Source organism: Phoenix dactylifera, unplaced genomic scaffold (assembly GCF_009389715.1).
Source record: "Phoenix dactylifera cultivar Barhee BC4 unplaced genomic scaffold, palm_55x_up_171113_PBpolish2nd_filt_p 000386F, whole genome shotgun sequence".
Taxonomy (NCBI): domain Eukaryota; kingdom Viridiplantae; phylum Streptophyta; class Magnoliopsida; order Arecales; family Arecaceae; genus Phoenix; species Phoenix dactylifera.
In genome coordinates this window covers 406,892-417,379 of record NW_024067833.1, presented here as the reverse complement: position 1 = coordinate 417,379, position 10,488 = coordinate 406,892, and positions in this window count along the sequence as shown.

Here is a 10,488-nt window from a genome sequence, read left to right as displayed (position 1 = left end):
TGAAGCCGTTCAAAACGTCCGGCCTCTACGAGTATCCACACGAAGCAGGATCCGATCCAAGCTCTCTATCTCACCGGGGTGCTAGCTCCCTTGCAGAGATAGCTTTGATGGCTGATGTCCTCCCCTCAATCAACTCTTGATTGTGCTTGGAAGGAGGAAGAAGAAGGATGAAGAAGAGGAAGAAGATGAGCCCCTACGCAGCCTTCTGCTGTTCCTTGCGTTGGATGAAGGAAGGGAAGGGAAAGGAAGCCGCCAACTCTTGGCTTTCTTCTCCCTTTGCTTGCGGCTGAACCAAGAGGAGGAGAGGGGGCTTCCACGGTTGAAGAGGAGGAAAAGATTCAACTAGGGCGCCGGCCCTAGTCCTCCTTTAATAAGGATGAAGGGCTCCTACAAGTTAGGAGCCCTTGACAACTTTCCAAGAGGGGGCGCCGGCCCCCTCTCTCTTCATGTCGCACCTAATCAAGTGGAGAGGGGCTGATGCCCCTCTTACTTGGTTAGCCTAATCCTCTTCCAAAGAGGATTAGGTCCCTCTTTCATGGTTTTAATCCTAATCTAATTAGGATTGGCCAAATTGGGTTCAATCTATGCTAGTCCTAATCCAATTAGGACTTGAATGAACCATGACTCAATTGAACTCTTCAATCCTAATCCAATTAGGAGTCATGTTGATTCATTAGATTAATAATTAATTTAGACTTAAGGAATCCTAATCCAATTAGGATTTGTTTAATTTTAGTCCTAATCCAATTAGACTCTATTTGAATCCGAAGTCCTAATCCAATTAGGATTTCTAGGAATCCTACTCCAAGTAGGAATCCCAATTTAATTCAAATTCCTAATCTCATTAGGATTGTAGGAATCCTATTCCAAGTAGGAATCCAGTCCTACTCCAACTAGGATTCCCAGTCCTAATCCAATTAGGACTCTAGGAAACCTACCCGAAGTAGGACTCTTGTTTCAAGTCCAATTAATTAATCCCCTTTGTTCCTTCTTCAACTTCTATCAATCAAATTGATTACTCGTGATTCATAATCACTTTTCAACCATCGGATCGGTCAATACTTCTAGTGTGTGTGACTCCATAGGTTCTATTCTGACTGGTAGTGAGATATATTGTGATCTCTATCACTATATCATTGAAAACTCCTTTCAATGAGTTGGAACGATTCCAACTCAACTCATTAGGGTCTATCGATCATCAAGATAATCCCTATGAGTCCCACCATCCACCAGTGACACCTAGCAGCATGTAGTGGCTACCCAGCAGAATGAATGATGAACCTCTAGGTGCAGTTAACATGTGATACAATCCTACTATCGTGGATCCCTACAGGACGGAGGTCATGGACAACTCGTCAAACCCCATTGTCTGTCATATGTCAAGATTTATTCGACTTGAGTTCGATAGTGGAAAACTCTTTCTCCACTTATATAATGCCCTGGCCAAGGTCTTAGAACTCAGTCTAACAAATCACATAGGATCACTCCTCTTCTATCAAGGTCGATAGATTCCTTGTAGGTGCATACCCTACTCCTACAGTGAACCTACTGCAGCCATCTACACTGCATGGACCATATGGCTAGAGACATGTATGTGTGCAGTCAACTACAATAACCTCACTGTGAGTAGCCGAAGCACCGCAGGTCAAAGGACCAGTCAACTACTGCAACATCAAGCAAGTCACTGACGAGTGGATAGACATCCAAGTGACTTCTTGTCTTGGTCACGCCAGTACCCTGTTCTCTAACAAGCACCTGCACTATCACTTCAGTGTCCCTACACTGTGGACTCAAGTCTCGTCCATCCAGAAGGAAAGTGACTGTGCACTGATCGGATCGATCACCGTTCTCGGATGATCCATTGATCAGGAGCATTAGAAATAATCACCAATGATACATGGCTCAAATTCTCAACTCTTGAGAATATGTATCATCATCTTATTAATTTCTTGGACGATTCATAGACACATAAATAATATGAATGAAAAGATGCCTTTTATTTATTCAATAATAAACAGTCAAGTACAAAATTATGTCCCTAGAATCAACAAGTGTCACCAAATGGCTTCTAGGCATACATCTAACACATATACTGCCCTTTTGACTATCAGAATCATATTTAATTTAGTTAAACTAAGTGTAAACTTATCCACTAAGGATTTGTATTTTTCTGCATCTTCTTTCACTTGATATTTTCAGCAATTAAATTCTTGGTTCATTTGTGAATCTCCTACTTAATGTTTCATAGTCATTAGATAGTTTCAGCTTATCTTTGATGAGAGATTGATTTCATCTTTTAGAACTTTATTTTTATTGATTAATTTTTTGTATTCTTCCATGAGTTCTAAAAATGCATCATGTAATTCTTCAACAGTAAAATCACATTCAAGTTTAGAATCTACCTCATCGTCATTGGCTATATGACAGATTTGGGCCGTCTCTTGTTGATCTTCCTTTTCCGAACGTGACTCCTCACTTTCACTCCATTCAGCCATGAAGTTCTCTTATTGAGTTTTCTTGCCATCCACTTCAATTTCGGACAATCTATCTTGAAATACCCGGGCTTGTTACACTCATAGCAAATTGGCGTTTCTTTCCTTTTCTTTGTCCTTACCTTTTCTTTGCTTGAGCTACCTTTGAAGAAGGGCTTTCTTTTATGAAATTTCTTTTTTTCTCTCATGAATTTTCTGAATTTTTTCCAAGCATAGCCATTTTTCTTCATCATATCCTCCTCATCATCAGATTCTTCTGATTCAGTTTTCTGTTTTGGAGTAGTAGACTTCAAGGCAATGGTCTTTCTTTTCTTGACCTCATCTTTTGAATTTTGCCTCATGGTCAACTCATGGGTCATGAGTGATCCTAGAAGTTCTTCCAAGTGCAATGTATTGAGGTCCTTTGCTTCTTGAATTGCTGTTACTTGGCCTTCCAAACTCTTGGTAGAGACCTGAGAATTTTCGTACTAAATCAGAGTTAGTATAAGACTTTTCTAAACTTTTAAGCCCATTTATGATTTCTGTGAATCGAGTAAACATTTCAGTTATGGACTCAGTGGACTCCATTTAAACAACTCATACTTATAAACTATATATATTTTGACTCCTTGACTTGATTAGTTCCTTCATTGTGACCTCTAGTTTATCCCAAATTTCTTTTGCGGAGATGCATGTAGATATTCTATTGAATTCACTTACATCTAGTGAACAATAAAGTATATTTATTGCTTTTGCATTTAGTTGTGCTAGTCTTCTATCACTCTCATTCCAATCCATTCTGGTTTGGGAATGATTGTTGCCCTCTATACTAATTGTGGGTGTGTGTGGTCCTCTAGTTATGATATTCCACAATTCATAGTCTAGAGCTTGAATGAATATCCTCATCCTAGCTTTCAGTATGTGTAATTTGAGCCATTAATCAGAGGAGGTCTATTGTGGATTGCCCCTTACTCATAGAACATCCTACTTGAGTTATCATGATCTTTGTCTCTTGATTGTGAGATCAACAATTACTATGTGAGCACCTCGCTCTGATACCACTTGTTGCCCAAGTGACAAGCCACGAGGGGGGGGGGTGAATTGGTTTCTCTAAATTTTTACTATCTTAATTTAGTCAATCGATGAGTAAGTGAAGTTTAAAACAATACCAATGCAACCACACAAGAAGTATAGTGGTTCGGTGCTCTCCTAAGCACCTACATCCACTCCCCAAGCGACCTCTTGGAATTCACTATAATCCCGCGGATTACAGTTGGATTATTTTCCGGGGCTCACAATCCAAAAATCTTTACACTTCGGTTTTCCGGGATCACCAAAAACCTATGTTGGTTTACGGGCTCACCAACGAATCTTCACAATTGGTTTTACAGGTTCACCAATAAACCTACACCGTTGATTTTACGGCTCACCAACAACCTTTACAAGGTGATTAAAAAGAAGAAGAAAGTGAAACTCCTAGATGAGCAAGTATAACAATTATAAGCTACAAACAAGAGTTTAGATATAGTTATCGCTGATGAGACTCTCTCTTCTTTGTCAAGAATGCTTCACTCTCAAGGTGGATGGAGCTCTTAATGTCTCTTGGAATCTGCTCAACCCACTTTCTTTTGACTCTTTGAATGAAGCACTGGATGAAGAAAGTTAGGGGCTCTTGTCTTCTTGTGTAAGCTTTGATATTTGCAAAAGAATGCTTTTCTCTGATGAATAGTGTCCTTTAAATGGTTTTCCTCATCCATTGGACACTCCCCATTGGTTAGATTTCAAAAACTATCGTTACTTGCTGTTGGGAGGACAAAAAGTACTTTGCAGAACTAGCCGTTATGCTTCTGCCCGTGCTTGGGTCGACCCCAAACTTTTCTGGGGTCGACTCAAACCACTGTTCATCAGACTTGGAGTCGACTCAACTTTCACTGGGGTCGACCCAACTTTCACTGGGGTCGACTCATGCTACATTGGGGTCGGCCCTCTCAGGAAACATAGAACCTTACATTTCAGCCGTTTTTTCACTTGGGTCGACTTAACTCTTTTTGGGTCGACTCAAGGATCAGTTAGGTCGACTCAAGTTACATTGGGGTCGACCCTCTCAGGAATTCCAGAGAACCAGTTTTGAATACACAGCCTTTGGGTTGACTCATGTTCAATTTGGGTCGACTCAAGGTGGGTGGACTCAAGTTCCATTAGGGTCGACCCTCTCAGGGATTCCAGAGACTTGTTTTCTTGAGGCTTGAAGATGGGGTCGACTCAACTTTGCTTGGGTCGATCCAAGTACTGTTTATCCGTGCCATTTTTGCAGAAGTGTGCCAGATGGTTCCTTCATGTGCCGGGGTCGACTCCACCAATCTTAGGGTCGACTCATTCCACACTTTGCTGCAACTTAGGTTAGATTCATCCCATATAATCAATGAAATATCTTCAAACAATTTGAAATATATGTCTTGGTAGTGCTACATACTCTTAACAATGAAATTACTATCATCTCCTTAGAGTACGTTTTACTTGAAACTTTGCCAAATTAGAATTTAGAATTCACTATCCCTTTTATCGCAAATTTTATCTCATTATAATCAATGAAATACATCTTGACTCATTCTACTAATGTACCGAGAGTGACGAACTTAGTAATGATGTATCATATTACCTTGTAATATTTAATTAGGTATACCCTCAATGGTTGTGTTTAATCATCAAAATAACACTATCATCCTTAGACTCTATAAGCTTTACTGATGTAGAATATCCCAAAAAGATACCTTCATCAGATTTGGAATCAAATTTGCCTAAGTTATCTTGCCATTATTATGAATGAACACCTACACCCAAAAACATGAAATAGTTTACTTTGGGCTTTCTATTTCTCCAAAGTTCATAAGGTGTTTTCTTTATAATTAGTCTCAATAAAACTCTATTTAACATATGACATGATGTGTTAATGGCTTTTCCCCAAAAATACTTAGGAGGTTACTTTCATACAACATGGTTCTAGCCATTTCCTCTAGGGTTCTATTCTTTCTTTCCACAACTCCATTTTGTTGTGGTGTCCTAGGTGCAGAGAAATTATGAGTTATCCCCTTTTTACTACAGAATTCATCAAATAGATGATTTTCAAATTCCGTTCCATGATCACTCCTAATAGCTATAACTGAAGCATTTCTTGAGTTAGTTACTTCCTTATGAATTTCTTAAATACTGAAAAGCTTCATCTTTATGAGTTAAAACATGACCCATGTGTATCTAGAAAATCATCTACAATGACAAGACCATACTTGTTTCCACCAAGGCTTGTGGTTCGAGCTGGTCCAAAAAGATCCATGTGAAGTAGTTCAAGGGGTTAGCAGTAGAGACACATTTATGGATTTAAAGGAACTTCTAGATTGTTTGCCATATTGACATGCTTCACAAATTTTGTTTTTCTCAAATTTTAGTTTTGGCAAACCAATCACAGAATCTTTTTAACTAATTTTGATATTGTATCTATACTTGCATGACCTAATTACGGTGCCATAACCAACTTGCATCATTGACTTTAGAATCACTAGCTACTAAGCAACGCTATTATTGGTGAGATCTTCAAGATCTACTACATAAATATTGCCACGTCTTATTCCTTGAATAGTAAGCTATGTCAATGAGTTGGTTATGATGCATAGAGATGGCTTAAACAGAACATCAAAACCTCTATCACATAATTGACTAACGCTAAGTAAGTTATGCTTAAGACCATCTACAAATCGTACATTATCAACGAAGGTTGAAGAGGTGATTTGTACTTTACCTATGCCAACGATGTGACCTGGTTATCGTCTCCAAAAGTCACAACACCTCCCTTTTTAGGCTCTAGGATGAAGAATTGCTCCTGTCACCCGTCATGTTCTTGAGCAGCCACTATCCAAGTATCAACAGTTTTTGTCGACCTTGGCTGCAAGACACTCCTACACAAGGAAATCATACAATTTTAGATACCAAGTTTTCTTGGATCCTTCAAGGTTAGTAATGTTGGTTCGTTTGGAACCCAAACCTTTTTAATTTTTCTTTTAGCTTCTATTTCCTATGGTCATACACATTAGCTTTATGTCCTATTTTTCCACAGCAAAAATAGGTTATATTTTTAGTTTTACTTTCCTCAGCTTTTACAAAAAGTTTTAAGAAACTTTTGCTTATTCTAGGCTTATACCCTAAACCAGCTCTATTAAACACAGCTCGTTGATTATTAAGGATCATCTCCAATTTTTAGAACTATATGTAAACTTTTCTACAATAGGTTTGTATTTTCAAGTTCTTTTGTTAACTTCAGTTTTCTGTTTTTAGTAAGTTTAAGTCTTTTGTAAGATTATCTTTTATAGTTTGGTTACTGTTTTAAGTTCCGAAACTTTTTTAGTTAGTCTTTCATTATCTTTAATTAAGGTATTAGTTTTTTGAATTAGCAATTGGTTGCTTGTTTTAAGTTCTAAATTTTCTTTGATGATAGAATCCTTGTCCTTAATTAATTTATCGTACTTATGAGTGTGAGATTGATTAGTTAGTTTCAATTCTTTATTTTTAAGGTTTATTGTCTTATATTCATCCATTACTTCATTAAAAGTATCATACAATTCCATCAAAGGTAAAATCTAAGTGTGTTTCAGATATTACCTCATTATCATTTGCCATTAAGTAAAAATTTGCTTTTTCCTCTTGTTCCTCATCCGATGATGATGAAGTTTGATCGGAGTCTGTCAAGGTGGAGATAAGAGCTTTCTTCTTCTTGTATTTGCTGCCCTTCTTCAACAAGGGATAGTCGATTCTGAAATGTCCTGGCTTCTTGCATTCATAGCAACCGACTCCCTCACTTTCCCTTTCCTTACCTTTGTCCTTGTTCTAGGAACTTGAGGAACCTCTCTTCTGATGAAAGGACTTCTTTCGGTTGATGAATCTTCTGAACTTTCGCACAAGAAGAGCCTCATCTTCATCTCCCTCATTGTCTTCTTCTTCACTGCTGCTACTGCAAGAGGGATTCTTGTTAGAAGAAGTAGACTTAGGGCAATTACCTTTTTCTTGTGAGGACTCTTCTTCATTATGTTACTTATTGTGAGCTCATGTGTCATCAAGATCCAAGGACTCTTCGAGTGGCTAGCTGTTCAAGTCTTTTGGCTTCTTGGATCACGTTACCTTGGCTTCCCATGACCTTGGTAAAGATCGAAGAACTTTCCTGATAAGGTCACTGTTAGTATAACTTTGCCAAGGCTTTTTAGGCCATTGGCAATATCAGTAAATCTAGTAAACATGCAAGTGATAGTTTCATTAGATTCCATTTTAAATAGTTCATACTTATGAACTAGCATGTTATTTTGGATTCTTGACTTGATTCGTTCCCCTCGTGGGTCACTTCAAGTCTATCCCATATCTCTTTTGTAGAATTACAAGTAGAGATTCTATTGAATTCATTAGGGTCTAAGGCACAAAATAGTACATTCATTGTTTGGCATTTAGTTGTGCTTTCCTTCTATCACTATCATCCCAATCTTTTTCAAGCTTGGATATAGAAATGTTATCTACACAGATAGAAGGAATATATGGTCCATTAACTATGATACTCCAAACATCATAAGTCCTTGGGCTTGGATAAATATCCTCATTCTAGCCTTCCAATAGGTGTAGTTAGTTCCATTGAAGAATGGAGGCCTATTGGTGGATTGCCCCTCACTAAGAGAAGATCTAAAAGGGGTTGTCATTTTGATCTTTTACCTTTTAATATAAGAGCTCCGGCTCCGATACCACTTGTTGCCCAAGAAGACAACCCAAGAGGGGGGTGAATTGGGTTTGGATTAATTCTCGACCATTAAAACTATGATTAGTAATTAACTAATTCTATTGCAAGCAAACTAGTTAAGTTACTAGATGAAGTGAATGAAGAGAGAGAGAGGACAGCAGCCAATACAAACACAAACTAATTTATAGTGGTTCGGAGCTAACCCTTGCTCCTACGTCCATCTCCAAGCTTCACTTGGAAGTTCACTATAATTCCTTGGATTACAGTCGGTTGTTTTAACAAGTTCACAACCCCAACTTTTTGTTTTCGCGAGATCACAACGAACTCGGTCGGTTTTCACAGGTTCACCGACTAGAACCATCCGATTGTTTTTTCGGAATCACAATCGAATCCTTACACCATTGGTTTAACTTCAGCTCACCAACAACCTCACAACCCTTGATTCAATCCCCTGATTGAATCAAGTAAGAAAACAGTTTGGGAAAAGTTACAAGGAAAGCTTCTTTATAAGCAAATATTAATCAATATGAATAGAGTAGAGTTAGAAGCCCCTCAAATAGATTTTGAAAGAGGAAGAAGGGGCTTCTCGAACTCTGAGTCTTCTCTTTAGTGCACTGAAGATCTGATGTCAGAGGAAGAGCCTTGAAGCGAAGGAAGACTTCTAGGAATGTATTGAATGCGTTCTTCCTTCTTTTGCTTGACTTTTTTTTTAAATTGGACTCTTGGAAGTGGAAAACACTTAATGCTCAGATGGAGTAACCTCTTCTTGTCTACTACTGTTCAATCTGGCTATTTAAACAGTCCCACTGAAAAATAGTCGTTAGACACTGATTTGTGGCCGTTCTGCATAGTCTGCACCTCTTGACAATATATCCGTTGGGGTTGGAGTCGACTCGCTCAATCTGGAGTTGACTCGGCTGTTGCTGGAGTCGACTCATGCTTTACTGGAGACGACTCGCCCACTGTCAGGATTTGAATTAAAGTGTTGTCCCGTCCTGGAGTCGACTCGGGCCAAACCTGGAGTCGACTCGCCAATATCCGAAGTTGACTCGGCACTTTTGGAGACGGCTCGTTCTCAGATTTTTAGAGATCTATGTTTCTGCATTTCTCTCTCGAGTCGACTCGGATCATCTTGGAGTCAACTCGGCTCTTAGAGCCCGAAAAACTGATCCTCTGTCTTTTGAGTTGAACTGTCTCGGAGTCGACTCGGATTATCTTGGAGTTGACTCGGCTCTCAGAGCCCGAAAAATGATCCTCTGTCTTTCGAGTAGAACTGCCTCGGAGTCGACTCACACTTTGTTGGGGTCGACTCGGCTGACTTGGGGTCGACTCTCGTATTCTCGGAATCGACTCGTTACAGAGTCCACTTTTGTTTGGTTTTCTGCCTTCAATCTGCTTTTCTCTGGAGACGACTCTTGCTTGTTTAGGATCGGACTCGCCAAACGTTGGAGTCGACTCGAATTCTTCTGGAGTCATCGGGTAATAGGTCCAGAAAATACTTCTCTGTCTTTCTGTCTGTTACTCCTTGGAGTCGACTCGAAACTGTCGGGAGTCGACTCGGCAAGCATCGGAGTCGACTCGAATCTTCTGGAGTCGAACTCGGTTACAGGGTCTGAAATTCATCTTTCTGTCCTTCTATCTGTTTTCAGTTGGAGTCGACTTGTAGTGTACCGGAGTCGACTCGAGCTTGGCCGAACTCTGAAACACTTAGAGTCGACTCGCACTCTTTCGGAGTCGACTCGAGCTTCAGACTTTGGCTTAATTTAGTTCAATACTTAGCCAAATGACTTGGAAAAAAGCTCGATGCTCTTAAAGATAAATTCTCATATATTTGCCTGAAACACTAGATTGAATTCATTAGTACAACATGAACATCATCAAATGCTTTGAGCTCCAAACCAAATAGGGGATAATCAATCACTCCCAATATAGATTTACCCTTTCCAATGATCAGTCCTTTTTCATTGTCTCCATAGATTACCACTCCACCCTCCTTAGATTCCAAAGTGAAAATTGTTCTATGTCACCTGTTCATGTGTCTTCAACACGCTATCTAGATACCAGTTATCCCTCTTATTAGCTGTAAGACACTCCTGCAATCAAAGTCAAGAATGCGCTTTTAGGTACCCAAACCATGTTGGGTCCTTAAGGTTAGTACTTGATGTTCCTTTTGGAACCCAATTTCTTGGACTTTAGCTTACTTTTATCACTCAATTTGTTATAGCTAGGCTTCTAAGATTGCATTCATAT